Source organism: Oryctolagus cuniculus, chromosome 6 (genome assembly GCF_051225735.1).
Source record: "Oryctolagus cuniculus isolate XC-2025 breed Fujian yellow rabbit chromosome 6, ASM5122573v1, whole genome shotgun sequence".
Taxonomy (NCBI): domain Eukaryota; kingdom Metazoa; phylum Chordata; class Mammalia; order Lagomorpha; family Leporidae; genus Oryctolagus; species Oryctolagus cuniculus.
Genome location: NC_142872.1, coordinates 90129385 through 90151150, shown reverse-complemented (window position 1 = coordinate 90151150; position 21766 = coordinate 90129385). Strand labels below are relative to the sequence as shown.

General features: G+C 36.8%; 1 long non-coding RNA gene and 1 pseudogene across 1 annotated transcript in view; both read left to right on the top strand.

Moving 5' to 3' along the window:
* LOC149126228 (uncharacterized) overlaps positions 1-21766 on the top strand; it is a 139746-nt gene that overhangs the window by 41051 nt on the left and 76929 nt on the right. The gene's annotated exons all lie outside the window — the stretch shown is intronic.
* Positions 3251-3532, top strand: LOC149126229 (signal recognition particle RNA; annotated as a pseudogene).

Below are 21766 nucleotides of genomic sequence, written 5' to 3'. Positions count from 1 at the left end.
TTGTTTCAAAAATTTTGAGCCACTGAGATACACCAGAAACACCAGGTACTATTTTTTTTAAGATTTATTTACTTGAAAGACAGAGTTACAGAGAGACAAAGACAGACAGAGAGAGAGAGAGAGAGGTCTTCCACCCGCTGGTTCACTCCCTACATGGCCACAACAGCCAGTACTGCATTGATTTGAAGCCAGGAGCCAGGAGCTCCCTCCAAGTTTCCCATGTGGGTGCAGGGGTCCAAGGCCTTGGACTGTATTCTGCTTTCCCAGGTGATAGCAAAGAAGTGGATCAGAAGTGGAGCAGCCAAGATTCAAACCGGCACCTATATGGGATGTCAGCACTGCAGGTTGGCATCTTTTTTTCTTAATTTATTTTTTATTTAGTAAATATAAATTTCCAAAGTACAGTTAATGGATTACAATGGCTCTCCCCCCCCCATAATTTCCCTCCCACTCACACCCCTCCCATCTCCCGCTCCCTCTCCCATTCCATTCACATCAAGATTCATTTTCAATTATCTTTATATACCGAAGATCGATTTAGTATATATTAAGTAAAGATTTCATCAGTTTGCACCCCCACAGAAACACAAAGTGTAAAATACTGTTTCAGTACTAGTTATAGCATTACTTCACATTGGACAACACACTAAGGACAGATCCCACATGAGAAGTAAGTACACAGTGACTCCTGTTGTTGACTTAACAATTTGACACTCTTGTTTATGGTGTCAGTAATTTCCCTAGGCTCTAGTCATGAGTTGCCAAGGCTATGGAAGCCTTTTGAGTTCGCCGACTTTGATCTTATTCCGACAGGGTCATAGTCAAAGTGGAAGTTCTCTCCTCCCTTCAGAGAAAGGTACCTCCTTCTTTGATGGTCCCGTTTTTCCACTGGGATCTCACTCCCAGAGATCTTCCATTTTTTTTTTTTTCCAGAGTGTCTTGGCTTTCCATGCCTGAAATACTCTCATGGGCTCTTCAGCCATATCCAAATGCCTTAAGGGCTGATTCTGAGGCCAGAGTGCTATTTAGGACATCTGCCATTCTATGAGTCTGCTGTGTATCCCGCTTCCCATGATGGGTCATTCTCTCCCTTTTTGATTCTATCAGCTATGAGAAACAGTGACTTGATCAGCTCTTGTCCTTACTATTGATGTACAATGTAATACTTTATCCATTTTAGTATTTTCTCTTTGTTTTGTTCTAATACTATTGGCTGAACTCTGTGATTAACACACAATTAATCTTAGGTGTTTAAATTTTAACTGAAAAGTGATCCCTGTTAAATATAAGAGTGGGTTTAGAGAGGGAGGAGATGTACAATTTGGGACATGCTCAATCGGACTTGACCCAAAAGGTTGACTTAGAACCGTGCCAGGGGATCCCAATACAATCCCATCAAGGTGGCATGTACCAATGCCATCTCACAAGTCCAAGTGATCAATTTCAGTTCACAATTGATCACACTGATAGGTCTAAGAGTCAGAGGGATCACACAAACAAGACTAGTGTCTGCTAATACTAGCTGATATAATCAAAAAGGGAGAGAATGATCCATCAAGTTGGCATCTTTACTCGTTAGGCCACAGGGCCAGCCCTCAGGTACTAATTCTGATGCTTAACTTCATTACATACCAAACAGTAATTTTGCTGGAGCTGTAGATCTTTACATGGAAGCCAAAACAATAAGGCTTTTTTAAATTAGATCACATTCCATCATCATCATCTGGAGAAAGGAAAGGTTTCTCAGACATTATTCATAAAGCAAACAAAACTTGACAAATTGAAGTATATTAAATTTAAAAATTCTGTTTTTAAAAAGAAAATTAAAATTCAGATAAAAAGCAGAAAGTATTTTCACAAATATTACTAATAAGAGGCTCATATCTAAGCAATACAAAGAATCTTTTAAGTCTTCATAAAAATCTCACGGTAGAATAATAAGCAAAAGATAAATTAGCAGTTCATAAAAGAGGATATTCAAATGACCAGTTAATATATGAAAACATTTAACAGTATCAGTCATCAAGGGAAATATAAATTACAACCATAAAGAATTATGACTAGAAAGCAATGAAAATATATAATATTAGAAAGATAATGCTAGAAAAAGTTGGTGAGGATGAGCTTCAGTCATTAATTCCATACACTAACAGTGGCAATATGAACTCACATAATGGTGTTGGAAGACATTCTGTAATTATCTATCAAATTTTAACATATGCATACAATAGAACTTAACAATTCTAATTTTTGTTGGGTAGGAAGCACAAATATATATATAGGAAAACATTTGCCAAGAGACATGTATGAAAATATTCATAGTTGTACAACTGGTAATAAAAATACCTTAACAGTAGACTACTTGCAGATAAATAAATCACACAACAGTTATACTACAGAATAGAACAAATTAATGAAATGAATGCAGTGCTGCCAGCAGCAACAACATGGCTCAATTTCAGACATATTATTTACTGAAAGAAACAAGATAGAAAAAAACATGCTTGCTATGTTTGGGTTTGATGCATGTGTCCCTTTATAATTCGTATGTCTGAGCTTAATCCTACAGTGAGAGGTGGGCTTGTGGGAAGTGATTAGGCCTGAGGCCTCTGATCTCATGAATGGCATTAGGGCCCTAATCAAAGATGTTGAGAGAGTCCTTTTGGCCTTTTACTCTTTTACAACATAGGGACACAACAATGAGGCATCATCTTAAGAAAGCAGATACTGAATCTTCTGATGCTTAATCTTGTACCTCTCAACCTCGAGAACTGAAAGAAATAAATTCCTGTTCTTTAAAAATTATCTCTTTTTGAGGATCTTGTTATAGTAGCAAGAAGCGACTAAGGAAAGTATGTAATTATAATATGAAATCTAAAACAAATAAAAGCAAATTATAGTGTTAGAACTTTAAGGAGAAGAAATTATTATCCAAAGCTAGGAAAGCAGCCATTGAAAGGATTGAGAACTGTATTCAAAGCTCACACATGGCCAGGAAGAATGCCCTTTCTCAACTCCCAGGCAGGAGAAACCCATAACTCACATGGAATTGGATGGATTTTACCTCTGGAGTGGAGAATTACTGGCCATAGAGAGAACATTGCTCTGGATGTGTCTATTCATGCTATTCTCAAGTAAAACAACTGTGTCTCAGAACAAAATTCAAGACCACTTATACATGTGCAAAAGTCCCCAAATCCAAAACATAACATTTACAGTTTCTGGCATCCAATCAAAAATTATAGGCATGGCCAGGCACAGTGGCATGCACCTGTAGTCCCAGCTACTTGGGAGGCTGAGGCTGGAGGATCACTTGAGTCCAGGAGTTCTTTGCTGTCGTGCACTATGCTGATCGGTGTTCCCACTAAGTTCAGCATCAAAATGGTAACCTCCTGGGAGCGGGGGACCACCAGGTTGTCTAAGGAGGGGTGAACCAGCCCAGGTTGGAAATGGAGCAGGTCAAAAATTATAGTCATGTAATATAGTAAAAAAAAAATGCAACCAGTTATAAGGAGAACAATCAACAGATCATAGCTGCCCTAGAACTGACACAGATGATCAAATTAGCAGACAATTAAAAGAGGTATTAAAACTCTATCCCATAAGCTCAAAAGGTTGTGGAGAAATATGGAATATATAAAAAAGCAGAAAAAAAATTTCAGGGATGAAAACTACAATGCTTGAGATGCAAATGGCATCAGAAGGATTTAACTGCAGATTAGATACTGCAGAAAAATAATTAGTGAATTTTAGTATGGAGCAACAAGACATTTCCCACATGAAGTACAAATGAGACAATCCTTTTTTTTTTTTTTTTTTTTTTTGACAGGCAGAATGGACAGTGAGAGAGACAGAGAGAAAGGTCTTCCTTTTGCCGTTGGTTCACCCTCCAATGGCCGCCGCAGCCGGCGCGCTGTGGCTGGGGCACTGAGCTGATCCGAAGGCAGGAGACAGGTGCTTCTCCTGGTCTCCCATGGGGTGCAGGGCCCAAGCACTTGGGCCATCCTTCACTGCACTCCAGGGCCACAGCAGAGAGCTGGCCTGGAAGAGGGGCAACTGGGAGACAATACTTTTTAAAAGAAAAAGAGCATCAGTGAACTGTGTGGGAGCAAACTGTTGAAATCTTTACTTAATGTATGCTAAACTGATCTTCTGTATATAAAGAGAATCGAAAATGAATCCTCATGTGAATGGAAGGGGAGAGGGAGTGGGAAAGGGGAGGGATGCGGGTGGGAGAGACGATATGGGGGGGGAAGCCATTGTAATCCATAAGCCGTACTTTGGAAATTTATATTCATTAAATAAAAGTTAAAAAAAAAGGAGACTACTATATATATGTAGCTGAAGTCCATGGAAAAGAGCACAAAAAATATTGTAGGAATATTTTGAGGAAAAATAAATGAGAAGATTCCAAATTTCATTAACTATAAACACATATATCCAAAAAGCTTAATGAGTGTAAAACACAAGACTCATAAAGATAACTATATCAGACACAACAAAGAGAAATTGCTCAAAACCAAAAATAAACAGAAAATCTGAAAAGCAGCCAGAGGTAAAAAAAAAAAAAACTTACATAACTTACATACAGATAAAGATAGGAATAGCAATTTCTCTTTGGAATCAATGCAAGGTAGAAGACAGTGAAGAAAGATCTTTAAAGTAGAGTAAAAACTGTCACCCTCATATGCATATGCATGGCATGTGAATATATATATATATATATATACGTGTGTGTTTATGTATGTGCATATATGTAGGTGGTAGGTGTGTCTCTCTATATCTACATCTATATCTATATCTATTTTTTTTGACAGGCAGAGTTAGACATTGAGAGAGAGACATAATATTTATAATATTATGTATATATATGTGTGTTCTGCTCTTTGAATAAATTTTTAAAAATATACTGTGTACATATGTATACATAAAATAAAACCTCCAATAGTAATAATACTATGCATGTATATGTATATAATATTTATAATATTATGTATATATCTATATATGCATACATATATTTCCTCAAAAGAAACCACATAATTCATAGTTTTTCCCTCTTCCTTATCTGCAGTAGCCACCATTCTACTTTCTTCTTTTGTAGATTTGTCCATTACACTTCATTTTATTTAAATGGAACTATGTAGTATGTTGTTTGCTTAATTCACATAGTACGTTGATCAGCTTCCTGGCACTTTAACAAAACACCTGACTCAGGCTACTTATAAAGAAGAAGTTTCTTTAGCTCACAATTGTGAAGGTTCAAAGGCATGACACCAACATCAACTCAGTTCTGATGAGACCTCATGGTGAATAGGGAATGGTGGATAGTGAAACATGTACAGAAGCAGGATCATATATCGAATGGAAAATAAGAGAGGCCAAGTGGGACTAAACTCAGGCTCTTAAAAGAATATGCCCAATGTCTCACCAGCTTTATCTTCTGAGGGTGTGTCCCCAATGACCTACAGAGCTCCTACTAGGTGGTACATTTTTATAATTCCACAACTCTTCCAAATACCACCACCATGAAAGCCAAGGCTTAAATCATAAAGAACCCTCAGAGGATACTTATTATAGATGATTTGATATTTTATGAAAGAAAAATGACAAAATCAATCACCACAGCTGTTACCTGGAGAAACTGGCAAGCTAGCAAAAAAGGAACAAATAAATCCTAAAATAATTGGTAACATTTAAATATTAAGATCAGAGTAGAAAACATAAATAGAGAAAATAGATGAATCCAGAGATAGTTTTTAGTACATTTTTAGCCAGACTGATCAGGAGAGTAGAAAGGGAGAAAAAGAGAGAAGAAAGGACAAATGACCTCTACCAAGCATGAGAGATGTAAAGCTACTTGAGACTCTACAAATTTTAGAAGAGTAATCTTGAAATATTTTGAAGAAAATGTATGTATGGATCCATTTCCTTTTGTTATTAAAAGATCTATCTTTACTTATTTGACAGGCAGAGTTACAGAGAGAGAGGGAGAGGTAGAGAGATCTTCCATCCAATGGTTCACTCAACAAATAGCTGCAAAGACCAGGGCAGGGCTAGGCTGAAGCCAGCAGCCTCTGGGTCTCCCGCACGGGTACAGGGGCTCAAGGGGTTGGACTTCCTCTGCTCCTTTTCCAAGCACACTTGCAGGGACCTGGATCAGAAGTGGAGCAGCCAGGACAGAAACCAGAGCCCACATGGGATGCTGGCATTGCGGGCTGCAGCCTGACCAGGTACAACACAATGCCAACTCTGATCCATTTCCTTTAAATTGTTGAATTTCTAGGCATTTTCTTCACAGTATCCCCTGATAATACTTTACACTACATATAATACAAAGCAAAATGGATCATAAATTTCCATGTAAAAACTTAAAAATTAAAGAATTATGGAAGAAAGTAGGAGAAAACATTTGTGAAATTGAATAGGCAAAATTTCCTTAGATAAGACACTGAAAGCACATTTCTTAATACAAGAAATTGATAAATTCAACTTCAAACTGAAAAACTTCTTTTTTTTGAAGGACAGTTAAAGGAATATGTACACAGGTTGTTGACCAAAATAAAATATCTGTAAATAAATATCTGATAAAGAATTATATACAGATTACATAAAGAAGTCTTAAAACTCAATAATAAGAAAAGAAATAACCCAATTTAAAATGAATTTTTTAAAAAAAGTGTTGAGTGGGTATGTAATAAAAAGGCATATTATTAAAGGTACATGAAATATTATTAAAATATTAACCATTAATAAAATTCTATACAATTAGGTATCACCAGATATACATGATGGGCATAAGACCAACCACACTGAGTGTTATTGAGGATGTAAAGGAACTGGAACTCTCATACATGCTGAAAGGAATGTAAAATTGTACACCTGCTATGGAAAACTGTTTGGCCGCTTCTAAATTTAAACAAATATGTATTATATGATGCAACATGTCATTTATAGGTATTTGAAGAGAAATCTAAAGCTTATAACCATAGAAAAATCTGTATGTGAGTATTCTTAGTAATTTTATTTTTAATCAACAAAATTTAACAATATCCAAATATCCAGCAACATGGGAATAGAAATCCACATAAAACTTGAAATAACTTATTAGTGTTGAACAGCTAGTATTACCAAGATTTTTATAGTTAGTGAAAGAAACCAGATGAAAGTGAATACATATCACTTGGATTTATTTTTTTTAAAAAAGCCTAAAAGATAGAGACTGATAGATAATTATAGAAAGCAGATCATTTATTGTTCCAGAATAGAAGCAGAAAGGAGCAGGAGTGGTTACAAAGCATCAAGAGGAAAGTTTTGAACCTTGTGGAAATCTTGTTACTTGACCTGAATATGGTTTAACATGTGGTGAGCTTACAAATTATGCAATCTGATATATCCAGTTTATACAAATAAGTTTTTCCCCAAATCTTTCCCAATAAAGCTGTTGAAAAGCTGACTATGGGCTTTCAAGTTGAGATAGAAAAAAATGGTATAAAACATTTATAAGATATAGACCTAAAAGAAAGTAAATCAAAAAGTTGGAAAATAAAACTATGTGAAATTTTATGCCAAATACATGTAATCACACTAAAGTGACTTAATTTAATTTAATTTAAAAGGACAATGTCACAGGTAGTCTCTGTGGTAATTTAATAAATTAAACGCATTTTAAAGGACTAGATGATTACTTAAAAATTTTAAATTCATGATTTAAAATAAAATACAACTTTTATAAAACTATGTATGCCATGTATGTAGCATGAAATCAATAAAGTCAAATGTGTTAGAAATTCAAGGAGAAACTAAGGATGAAACCCTTAGTTAGTGTATCTCTCATGAATTTCTACACTTTTCCTCCTAAGCCTCTGGTAGCCACTATTATACACTTCAATTCTGTGAAATCGCTTTTTTTTAGAATCCACATATGAGTGTGATCATGTGATGCATGTGCTTGACTCATTTCACTTAATGTAAGACCTCTGGTTACAACTATGTGGTTGCAAAGAATGTGATTTCATCCCTTTTGTGGCTGAGTAGTATGTATCACATTTTCTGTATTCATTCATCAGGAGATAGACACTTAAGTTGTTTCCATTTCTTGGCAACTGTGAATAGCGTTGCAATAATCATGGGAGTGCGGACGACTCTTCAATAGGCTGATTTCACTTCCCTTAGAAATATATCCAGTGGGGAATTGATTGCTGGGTCATATGGTAGTTCTATTTTTAGTTTTTTGAGGAACCTCCATACTGTTTTCCACAATTGCTTTACTAATTTACATTCCCATCCACAATGTGCAAATGTTCTCCTTTCTCCACATCCTTGATAACACATGTTATCTTTTCTTTTTTTATATTAGTCATTCTAACTGATGTGAGGTATATCTCACAGTAGTTTTTATTTGTATTTTCTTGATGATGAGTGATGTTCAGCATTTTTTTCATGATCTTATTGGCGATTGAGAAATGTCTATATAGATATACTTCCCATTTTTAACTGGATTATTTGTGGTATTTTTGGAATTATATTATTTGAATTCCTCATATATTCTGTATATCAATTAATTGTCAGATGTGTAGTTTGCAAATTGTTTCTCCCATGTTTAAAAGACTTATGTCTGTATTTAAAAGGCAGAGTAACAGAGAGAGAGAGAGAGACAGAGACAGAGAGATATCTCCCACCTGCTGATTCACACCTCAAATTGCTGCAATAGCCCAGTCTGGACCATGCTGAAGTCAGGAACCAGGAGCTCCATGTTGTCCTCCTACATGGGTCATCTTCTGCTGCCTTCCCAGGCTCATTAGCAAGAAGCTGGTTTGGAAACTGAACAACTGATATCCAAAATGGCACTCCAATAGGGTGTGCTGTCATTGCGAGCAGTAGCTTAACCTGCTGCATCACAACTTTGACCACTGATATCTTCTAATTCTGTAGGTTTTCTTTTTCTTTTTTTTTTTTATCTTTTATTTAATGAATATAAATTTCCAAAGTACGACTCATGGGTTACAATGGCTTCCCCCCCCATACCGTCCCTCCCACCAACAACCCTCCCCTTTCCCACTCCCTCTCCCCTTCCATTCACATCAAGATTCATTTTCGATTATCTTAATATACAGAAGATCAGCTTAGTATACCTTAAGTAAGTATTTCAACAGTTTGCTCCCACACAGAAACATAAAGTGAAAAATAATAGATGATTTTTTTTAAATGATGATGAAATCAGATCAGACCTATTGTCATGTTTAATCCCAGTGAGAGTCAAGTTGGGAATTGAAAATTTCTTTCTTTTTTTTTTTTTTTTTTTTTTACAGAAGATCAGTTTAGTGTACATTAAGTAAAGATTTCAGTCGTTTGCACCCCCATAGAAACACAAAGTGAAATATACTGTTTGAGTACTCGTTATAGCATTAAGCCTCAGTGTACAGCACGTTAAGGACCGAGATCCTACATGAGGAGTAAGTGCACAGTGACTCCTGTTGTTGACTTTACCAATTGACACTCCTGTTTATGGCATCAGTAATCTCCCTATGCACCAGTTATGAGTTTCCAAGGCTATTCTGTAATTACCACACAGTTATTCTTAAGTGTTGAAAATTAACTGAAATGTGATCCCTGTTAAACATAAGAGTGGGAATAAGAGAGGGAAGAGATGTATAATTTGGGACATGCTCGGGCTGACTTGCCCCAATTGGTAGAGTTGGAAACATACCAGGGGATTCCAATTCAATCCCATCAAGGTGGCATGTGCCAATGCCATCTCACTACTCCAAGTGATCAATTTCAGTTCACAATTGATCATAATGAAAGGACTAAGAGTCAAAGGGAGCACATAAACAAGTCTAGTATCTGCTAACACCAACCGATAGAATAAATAAAGGGGAGAGTGATCCAACATGGGAAGTGAGATACTCAGCAGACTCATAGAATAGCGGATGTCCTAAATAGCACTCTGGCCTCAGAATCAGCCCTAAAGGCACTCGGATCTGGCTGAAAAGCCCATGAGAGTATTTCAGGCATGGAAAGCCAAGACACTCTGGCAAAAAGATCTCTGTGAGTGAGATCCCAGTGGAAAGAACAGGTCTTCAAAGAGGGAGGTGCCTTTCTCTGAAGGGAGGAGAGAACCTCCACTTTGACTATGACCGTGTCTAAACAAGATAAGAGTCGGAGAACTCAAGGGGCTTCCATAGCCTTGGAAACTCATAACTGGTGTAGGTTTTCTTTTTACTCTGTTGATAGTTTCATTTGCTATGAAAAAGTTCAGGAAACCCCATTTGTCCATTTTTGCTGTTACTTACTGTGCTTTTGAGATTTTACTTAATTTTGAGCAAAAGGAACAAAGCACGAGGCATTAAACTACCTAACTTTAAAACATATTAAAGGCTGGTGCTGTGGCGCTGGCTCCCATGTGGGTGCTGGTTCTAGTCCCGGCTGCTCCTCTTCCAATCCAGCTCTCTGCTATGGCCTGGGAAAGCAGTAGAAGATGGACCAACTCCTTGGGGCCCTGCACCCACATGGGAGACCAGGAGGAAGCTCCTGGCTCCTGGCTTTGGATCGGCGCAGCACCAGCCGTAGTGGCCATTTTGGGGGTGAACCAAAGGAAGGAAGACCTTTCTCTTTGTCTCTCCCTCTCACTGGCTGTAACTCTACCTCTCAAATAAATAAATAAAATCTTTAAAAATAAATAAATAAAAGATATATTTCAAAACTCCAATGATTAAAATCTAAAAACAGATCTATAGGCCAACAGAACTGAAGAGAGAACCTTGAAATGAGCCCGTGCATCCGTAACTAACCCATTTTTGCCAACGTTGCTAAGAATAATCATTGGGAAAAAGACAGCTTTTTCAACAAATAGTGCTGGGAAAATCACATATTTATATGCAGAAGAACAAAACTAGACTCCTATCTCCCACTATGAACAAAAATGTACTCAAAATGGATTAAAGACATAAATATAAGATTTGAAACTTTGAAAATACTACTAGAAAACATAAGGGAAACATTTCTGGATACAGGGGTGGGCAATGATTTTTTTTTAATCAGACTCCAAAAGAACTGAGTTCATAAAGAGAATTCTTTTTTTGGCTTATTGACAGTCGTATTCCTGGATCTTCACATGGCACAAAGTAAGCTAATTAATTCTCTGGCCTTTTTTTTTTTTAAGGGATTAATTCCATTCATCAGTGCTCCATATTTATGACATAATTCCCATCCAAAGACCCCACTTCCCAATAACATCTCATTGGTATTTAAGACTTCTGCATCTAAATTTGATGGTGGGCACAAACACTGAGTCCACGGCAGAAACTTAATAACTGATTTATATACAATTCTTAGTCTTTGGCAGGTTGATTAAACTGTAATAAATACATAATAGGAATCTAAAGTAAGTAATTTATAATGCTTATCCAATAAGGATGCATCCAGTTCTATAATCTGCTAAATAAAAAGATATTTTCATTTAACTGCTTTAAAATTTAATTATACATTATGTCCAGGAGAACTTCAATATATTTCCAAAACCATGCATAATAAAATGTTTCCAAAGAAAATACAATAAAACTAAAAAAAATGGGAAGAAATAAATACTTCAACAGTTTCAAATTTTAATTCTCTCTTATTTTTTTAAGATTTATTTATTTATTTGAAAGGCAGAATGACAGAGAGGCAATGACATCTGGTTCATTCCCCAGATGGCTGCAACTCCTGGGGCTGGGCCAATCTGAAACCAGGAGCCTGGAGCTTCTTCCAGGTCTCCCACATGGATGCAGGGGCCCAAGAACTTGGGCCATCTTTCACCTCTTTCAAAGGCCATAGCAGAGAGCTGGATTGGAAGTGGAGCAGCCTGGACTCCAACTTGAGCCCATATGGGATGCCAGCACTGCAGGCTGCGGCTTTACCAGCTATTCCACAGCACCAGCCCAAGCTCTCTTATTTTTTCAAAGATTTATTTTTTAAATTTATTTGAAAGAGCTACAGAGAGAGTGGGGGAAGAGAGAGAGAGAGAGAGAGAGAGAGAGAGTTTTCATCCATCTGTTGATTCATTTCCCAAATGGTTGCAACACCAGGCTAGGCTGGGCCAAAGCCAGGAGCCAGAAGCTTCTTTCCGGTCAGCCAATTGAGGGGCAAGGGCCCAAACACTTGGGCTATCTTCTGTAGATTTTCTCAGGCCATTAGCAGGGAGAGAATTGGAAATGAAACTGTCGGGATGTGAACCAGCACCCATATGTGTTGCGGGCATTGCAGGTGGTGGCTTTATCCAATATGCCACAATGCAGATTCCTATTTTCTCTTTAAAAATGTAGTTATTGGATGGTGTTTGGTTTGATGGTTAAGAAACCATTTAGGATGCCGAGTGCCTGGGTTCAAGTCTCCACTCGTGATTCCAGCTTCTTGTAAATGTATACATTGGGAGACAGCAGGTGATTGTCTAAACAGTTGGATTGCTACCACCGATGTAGGTGGCCCATCCCTGGCTATTGTCGAGATCTAGGGAATGAACCAGCAATTAAATTCTCTCCTTCTCTCTCTCTCTCTCTGTCTTTCTCTCTCTCTCTCTCTCTCTGCCTATGAAGTAGATAAATAAGAAATGTAGGGGCTGGCATTGTAACACAAAGGGTTAAGCCATCACCTGCTATGCTGATATTCTCATATGGGCACTGGTTCAATTCCTGGCTGTTCCATTTCTGATCCAGCTTCTGCCAATACACTTGAGAAAGCATCAAAGAATGTCCCAAGTGCTTGGGATCCTGCTGTCCAGGTGGGAGACCTGGATGGAATTCCAGGCTCCGGGTTTTGGTCTGGCCCAGTCCTGGACATTAGGGTCATTTAGGGAGTGAGCAAGTTGATGGAAGATGCCCCCCATCTCTTCCTCTCTCTGTGTAACTCCATCTTTCAATACATTATAAACTCTTTAAAATAAACAAATAAATAAGAAATTTAGAATAACTTCATAGATCAAAGCATGGGTGGGAGGGAAGATAGAATGGGAAGTATCACTATGTTTCTAAACCTATATATATGAAATACATAAAATTTGTATACCTTAAATAAAATTTTAAAAAATAATAATTAAATCATGCATGCTATTATTATTGTTTTAGTTAGTTGAATGGCAGACAGAGAGAGAGAGAGATGTACACACAGTGACTAAGAGAAATCTTCCATCTTTTGGTTCATTCCCCAAGTGCCCACAATAGCTGGCACTGGGCTTTGTAAAAATCAGAATTTGCAAACTCAATCCAGGTCTTCCACTTTGATGGTAAGAATGAACTATTTCAGCTGACACCTGCTGCTTCACAGAATGTGCATTAACAGGAAGCTGGAATGGAGGGTAGAGCTAGAACTCCGTCCCAGGTACTCGTAGTTGGAATGTGGGCATCCCAAGTGCCAGCTTAAGCACTGTGCCAAATGTCTGCCCCCATTTCACTATTATTGACATATTCAATAAACTTTATATTAGTGGTCATTTGATTTTTAACAAATGTCCCTAGAAAATGCAATGAGAAAAGACTCATCTATTCAAAAATATATAAGGAAATAATTGAATATTTTGAATAAAAAGATTAATTTATGCCTTTACCTAATTCCCCTTCCAAAAAGTAACTAAAAATTAATTACATATAATTAATTTTAATAATTTTAATAGTTAATTTTAATAATTAATATGTAATTATAATTTATATATAACTACAAAAATTTGAGAACATGTAGAAGTAAACTTTATGAGCTTAAATTAAGCAAGCAAGTCTTAGATATAACTTAAATTAATCAAGAAAATTTTAGATATAACATCAAAAGCATGGGCCAGAGGCAGTCTTTGGGTGCATTGGATTAAGACACTTCCTGGGATGCCTACATACCATGTCAGAGTGCCAGTTTGAGTTCTGGCTCTTCTGCTTCCAGTGGAGCTCCCTGGTAATGCATCCTAGAAGGCAGCTGGTGATGACCCAACTCTCTGTTCCCCGGCCACCCATGTGGGAGATTCTGATGGAGTTCAAGGTTACTGGCTTTGGCTGCCCAACCCTGGCATTTTTGAGCAAATGGGGGGGGAGCAATCCAGCAAATGAAACACCTCTCACTGTTTCTCTGTCTCTGTCTCTCTCTGTTGCTCTGCCTTTCAAGCAGATAAAAATAAACATTTTTTTTAAAAAAACCATGGTTCATTTAATATGTTTAAACTCTTTCAAAGTTTAAAACTTTCATACTTGAAGAGATAGTATTAAGAAAAATACTAAAAAGGAGCTTGCCTTTGGCACAGTGGTTAAGACACCGCTTGGGATGCCGCATCCCATATAAGAGTGCAAGGGTTTGAGTTCCTGCCCTTTTTCGGCTTCAGATTCCTGCTTATATATACCCAGGGAAGCAGGAGACAGTGGTTTAAATACAAAACAATGAGAAAAAACCCTAAAGGATGGAGAAGAAACGGTAAAAATTTTGTGGCAAGAAATGTGGATTGAGAAGTCAACACTAATGGATAATCAAAAAATTCTGTTTCTCCATAGTAAATCATGCTAACAAGAGAAAAAAGTTCAAGTTAAAGAGACCATTTATGGCAGAAAACAGGGATATTATGCTTAAACACTATGGGATGTAAAAATGCAAAAGTGGGATGTATAAATAAAGGGTGGGTTTAAACCACCTATGTTAGAAGCAGGTGAATTAACAGTCTTTTCTCATCCTGTGTGGCCCCATGACTACCTTTCTCCACCCTAAAGAAGGAAGGACAATTTGAAGCAGAGTATCTCCAAAATCAGACACCAGAGCAGATGGAAGACAAAAGCTCTGTACAAAGAAACCAGGAGGTACAGTGAGACTGTATGTACAAAGCATTTATCTTGGTCTTCACAAGCACAGTCATGTGTAACCTCTTCTACGACTTACTCTGAAGTAGTATATTGTTAAGTCATTCTCTGGAGAAACTCAAAAGAATGCTACAAAAATTAATATTGAAGAGAAATGTGTGACAGTCAATCAACTGTTACTGGTTTGTGAGAAGTAATTGTCTAATTTTTAGACATTTTGAGAACAATTTGAAGTGGAGTTGATAGCTTGACGTTCGCCACGGTGGGCATAGTTACATCATAGAAACAGCACATGCTGCAAGTCAGAGCTTCTTCACCCTGGAGAGCACTTGTTACTGATTTTCATTGATGTTTATCATAGGCAACATATTGTTTTGAAATATGTATATATTGTGCAATGGCTAAATTGGGCTAATTGACAAATGCATATCTCACTTGTCTTTTTTTTTGGTGAGACCATTTAAATTATATTTTCTCAGCATGTTCAAGAGTATACTATATCACCATTAACCATAGTAACCATGCTATACAATATATCTTTTTACTTTATTTCTATTTTCCAACTAATTTTTTTTATCCTCTGATCAACATCTCTTCAACACCTTAATAACCATTAACCAGCTCCCTACCTAGTTAGCATATCATGAAACTAATTATCTAATAAGCCACGCACTTTCACATAAATTGTTGTGCCTCAATCTTAAATATGAATGGGTGTTCAAGAATTTCCAGTAACCTGGGGAAAATCTATAATATAAAAACAAACTCCAAGAAATAAACAAAGAAACTCAAAGGAAATAGAAGATGAATCTGGAAGAAAAATGAAAACATAATGTTAAAATTTTCAAAGAGGAAAGTGAAGACACATTCAGAAATTGGTGAATATGCAAAAAGAAAAAAAAACACTCAGAATATAAGGAAGAGCTTCTGGAAATATAAGTATTGAAATAAATAAAAATCAATAGAAGAATTTCTAGATATAGTTGAAATATACCAGAAAGTACACCAAATATCAGTAAATAAAAAGCATCATTCCAGGTGTATACCATATGACTTATAAACATAACACAGGGGGCTGACACTATGGCTTAGTAGGAACCAGCATCTCATATGGATGTTGGCTTGTGTTGTGACTGCTCCTCTTTTTATCCAGCTCTCTGCTATGGCCTAGGAAAGCAGTAGAAGATGGCAAAAGTGTTTGTGCCCCTGCACCCACCTGGGAGACCCAGAAGAAGCTCCTGGCTCCTGGCTTCTGATAGGCCCAGCTTTGGCCATTGCATTCATTCGGGGAGTGAACCAGCAGATGTCTCTCTGTCTGTAACTCTACCTCTCTAAATAAATAAATAGATAAATAAAAAATAAAAAGACATAACAGGGCAAATGTACTGCTAAAAAATATCAGAAACAATCAAGAAATTTTCCCAGAGCTCTAGAAGTTGACTTGTTAAAAGGGTTCACTGAATGTTAAATACAACAAATGAAACACATGTGCAACAAGCACAGCACCACAAACTTTTGGTGCAATCAAATCCACCCCCCCAAAAAAAAAACCAAAAATTTTCAAGCTTCAAGGAATTAGGGAATAGATCGTATGAAAAATGAAGTGACAACCAAATCACTAAATGTGAACAGAGATTAGATGTTTTAAATAGATTATGTCTTAATACGTGTTTCCTATAATCTCTCAGAGAGTTGGTAGAGCTAAAATATAAAGTAGCAAACCAAAAAAAAAAAAAAAAAAAGTGGGGGGAAGAATAGAGGGAGAGTTCCAGAATGAGAGTTGTACATCGAACACCTGTAATTCCAAATATAAGAAGACAGGCAGTGTCAAAAAGGATGAGGCCAACATTTCATAAATCAAGAAATAAAGTTGTATTATTTTTACAAAGAAAATTGTACTTTATTAATAGTTACATTATTTATAATTGATGTTACTTCCTTTGGAATTATGGAGATAAATTTTAGAAGACAAAACTAAATCAATTGCAAATGATTACCTCCATGGAGTGGAGACACTTGGGAGAAAGAACTACTGCTTCTCTTTGTAAGACTTGGAGTATTTTGTAATGTTTAAAATAAAAATGATACAAGTATTCCTTTCACATAAAACAAAAAATTAACATCAAAGCTCACATTATAGTTCTAAAAAATGAAACCTATACTCCATCAAAGGAATATATTTTTAACAGACAAATATCAAAGAGATGTCACTGTGTTCACTGAAACTTGTGCATATCTGAGCCAAGACTTTGCTCTGCAGTCTGCTGTGAGGAACTTGTTCAAAGTGAACATAGAGTTCTGGTGTATAGGAGTGGTAATATGCAAATCTGACCACTGATATTAGTTTTAAATTTTTTTAAAGATTTAGTTATTTATTTGAAAGTCAGAGTTACACAGAAAGAAGGAGAGGCAGAGAGAGAGAGGTCCTCCATCCAATGGTTCACTCCACAGTTGGCTGCAACAGCCAGAGCTGCACCGATCCGAAGCCAGGAGCCAGGAGCCAGGAGCCAGGAACTTCTTCCAGGTCTCCCACACGTGTGCAGGGGCCCAAGGACTTGGGCCATCTTCTACTGCTTTCCCAGGCCACAGTAGAGAGCTGGATGTAAAGCGGAGCAGCCGGGTCTTGAACCGGCGCCCATATGGGATGCTGGTGCTCCAGGCCGGGGCGTAACCCGCCCCATAGTTTTAATAAATCACATTTGAAAATTGGCCCTTTACTATTATTTAAGTAGTATTCCAGAAAGATTTTTTTTTCTAAATTTGTGCAAAGAATTTTATATATTTCATTTGGAAATAAATTTTTGAAGAATAAATAGGTCTTAGAAAAGAAACCGTGTTGCATATGTTTTAGAAGCTAGTTCTAGAAGATGACTGTCATGTCATGAGTACCAAATACCTTTCCTTGCGGAATCTTCTGCTTACAGTTTTCAGTGAAAATAGACTACTTAGAAGTGCACTGGTGTGTGGAAATCAATTAAAAACACAACTAAAGTTTTAAGATTTCCTTTAATTTTATTCTAGTTTTAGATGAGAGTTCAGGTCAATTCTCACTTTATCCCTATCAGTTCATCCATCAGAAATTATAATTACCTTTATTCTATTCCTTAATTACTTTTACCAATAATCTATATAATATTCAAGATGATTTAAATTGCATTTTCCAAAGGAAAATGTTTAATTCAAAATGATTAGTAAGTAGAGTTGATAACAACCTTGTTTTCCCTACAGGGAAAAGGCACTTATTCAAGATAAAGGGTTTTAACATAAGCAAGAATGTAAATTCATCCTACATAATATAAAATGCTAAAAAACTCAACTCTCATTAAATAGGTACACATACACATACATATACATATATATGAATCTGGAGAAATGGATACATTAAAGAGTTTAAATGTGTTTGAAAATTGCATTATCACATATTCTTTCATAAATATAAGTTTATGGTTCCTTGTTACTTTTGTCATTTAATCGATTTTAATAAAGGATAATTTAAGAATAGAGGAAGAACTTTGATAAATATATATACTTGCTAACAAGACCACAAGTTGTATATAGAACATTTTTTTACCTCTCAAATATGTTCCACGTCAAGTTTTAGTCAACAATCTTGCCTACCCCAAGTAACCACCATTCTATTTTGTCACCATAGATAATTCTGCCTGATCTACTACTTAATATAAATAGAATTGGAAAAAGTTTTTTTTGATTCTGACTAATTTCTTCAATATACTTCTTTGCCAATTCATCCATGTTGCTTCACAATGTAATAGTTTGTTTGCTTTTAGTGCCGAGTAGTATTCTATTGATAGATATTTGTGTTTTGAATTTCAGTAATTATGGTAATATCTATGTAGAGAGTTAATATTAAGTATATAAAGTTAATGAAAAAAGATGTTAGTAAAAATTAAGAATGGGATTGAATTCAATCCCATCGAGGTGGCATGTACCAATGCCATCTCACTAGTCCCAGTGATCAATTTCTGTTCACAATTGATCATAATGATAGGACTAAGAACCAAAGGGATCACATAAACAAGAATAGTGTCTGCAAATACTAGCTGATAGAATCAAAAAGGGAGAGAATGGTCCAACATGGGAAGTGAGATACACAGCAGACCCATAGAATGGCAAATGTCCTAACAGCATTCTGGCCTCATAATCAGCCCTTAAGGCATGCGGATCCGGCTGAAATGCCCATGAGAGTATTTCAGGCATGGAAAGCCAAGACACTCTGGGGGAAAAAAAAAAAAAAAACCTAAATGAAAGATCTCCACGAGTGAGATCCCAGTGGAAAGAATGGGTCATCAAAGAAGGAGGTACCTTTCTCTGAAGGGAGGAGAGAACTTCCACTTTGACCATGGCCTTGTCTAAAAATGATCAGAGTCAGTGAACCCAGGGGGCTTCCATAGCCTTGGCAGCTCATGACAAGAGCCTAGGGTGATTACTGATGCCATAAACAAGAGTGTCAATTTGTTAAATGAACAACAGGAGTCACTGTGCACTTACTCCTCATGTAGGATCTTTGTCCTTAGTGTGCTGTACATTGAGATTTAATGCTATAACTAGTACTCAAACAGTATTTTTCACTTTATGTTTCTGTATGGGAGCAAACTGTTGAAATCTTTACTTAATGTATGCTAAACTGATCTTCTGTATATAAAGAGAATTGAAAATGAATCTTGACATGAATGGAAGGGGAGAGGGAGTGGATAAGGGGAGGGTTGCGGGTTGGAGGGACGTTATGGGGGGGAAGCTTTTGTAATCCATATTCTGTACTTTGGAAATTTATATTCATTAAATAAAAGTTAAAAAAAAATTAAGAATGGGGATAGGAGAGGGAGGATGAAGAGGGGTGGGACTGTGGCTGCGAGGGTGGGTACAGTAGGAAGAATCATCATGTTCCTAAAGTTGTATTTATGAAATGCATGAAGTTTACATACCTTAAATAAATGGTTTCTGAGGAAATATTTTAAATACACAGTTTTTATAATACCAGATTATATGATAAATATGTTTAAGACTTTCTAAGAAAACTAGCAATTTGCTTTCCAAAGTGGGTGTCTGTGTCATTTTATACTACTTCCAGTTGGATATGAACATTTCAGTGGCTCCTTGTCCTTGCCAATACTTGTCCTTTTTAGCATTATTAATTTGGGCCTGTCTTGTGTATTTAGTAGTACATCATTGGAGTTTTAATATACAATACTTTAATCACTACTGATCTTATTGGTACTGAATGTCACGTTATGTGCTTACTGGCTATATATAAATTTTTGTGTGAAATACGTTTAAATCTTTTGCATATTTAAAAAATTGGATTGCATATGTTGTGCTCATACAATTGAGTTGTAAGATCTCTTGAGATATTCTTTTTTTTTTTTTTTAACAGGCAGAGTGGACAGTGAGAGAGAGAGAGACAGAGAGAAAGGTCTTCCTTTGCCGTTGGTTCACCCTCCAATGGCCGCCACTGCCGGCGCACCGTGCTGATCCAAAGGCAGGAGCCAGGTGCTTCTCCTGGTCTCCCATGGGGTGCAGGGCCCAAGCACCTGGGCCATCCTCCATTGCACTCCTGGGCCACAGCAGAGAGCTGGCCTGGAAGAGGGGCAACCAGGACAGAATCCGATGCCCTGACCAGGACTAGAACCCAGTGTGCTAATGCTGCAGGCGGAGGATTAGCCTACTGAGCTGTGGCGCCAGCCCAAATAGTAATATTTTTAAACAAGCATTCTATACTGAGTCAACTTTGAGATAATACAGATTTCCAGGTTGAAATTCCTTAGTCTACTTTCACATGATGTAAGAAACCATTCTGACATTAGCAGAAGATTCAAGGCAGGGTTTTTTCTTTTGAATTAAAAACATTGAAAAGTCTGGAGTTCTAAAGAGATCTAATGCTAATGGGGAAAATGAATCATATAAAAGATTTGCCACATATGTACTTGTGGCTCTCTGCTTAACTGGTTTGATTGAATTAATTGGTTGCTTTAAATTTACCAACCAATTTAGTTTAACACCTGTTTTGACCACTTTTTTTCTCACTAAAATTGGACTATGAGCATCTGAGTATAGTTTTTTAACAATGTGCAGAAATGGTTACATGGCTTCTCAGCTTTATCTTGCATCTAATTTAGTTTTTTTCATTTGCATTCCTCAGTCCATTCGATTAATTTAACCTCTTTTTAAGAAGTGAATGTTTGTCAGATCATTATGATAGTACAGATAACATGAGCGTGATCAAGTATTTATGAAATTTTCTTCCAACTATCTTTTGTTTCATCCTAAACTTAATGACACTAAAAATAATTATTGATAATCATAATGACCAGAATCAAAAAGGACTATTCCAATGAGAGAGCAATAATAACTTTCATTGTATATCTGCTTATGCTGGGTACTTTGCCTACATCATCTGTCTTAAAAGTAAGCATGGTTAGTTTGCATTGATATTTCAGTTCTTGAAACACACAAAGGTTAAATAATATTCAAGAATCTATTTGGCTCAAGCCAGGAATCAAATTGAAATTTGTTTAACTCCAAAACCCATGATGTTTGATTATACCACATGGCTACCTATTTTTTGTGAGCTCTTGTAGATACAGTTTGATTCTAGGGAATTATCTCTTTTTTAAGATTTATTTATTTATTTGAAAGTTAGAGTTACACAGAGAGAGGAGAGGCAGAGAGAGAGAGAGAGAGAGAGACAGAGAGAGACAGAGAGAGGTCTTCCATCTGCTGGTTTACTCCCCAGTTGGCCACAATGGCTGGTGCTGCTCTGATCCAAAAGCCAGGAGCCAAGAGCCTCCTCCGGGTCTCCTATGTGAGTACAGGAGCCCAAGGAGTACAGGGGCCCAAGGACTTGGGCCATCTTCTACTGCTTTCCCAGGCCATAGCAGAGAGCTGGATAGGAAGAGGAGCAGCTGGGTCTTGAACCGGCGCCCATAGGGGATGCTAGCACTGCA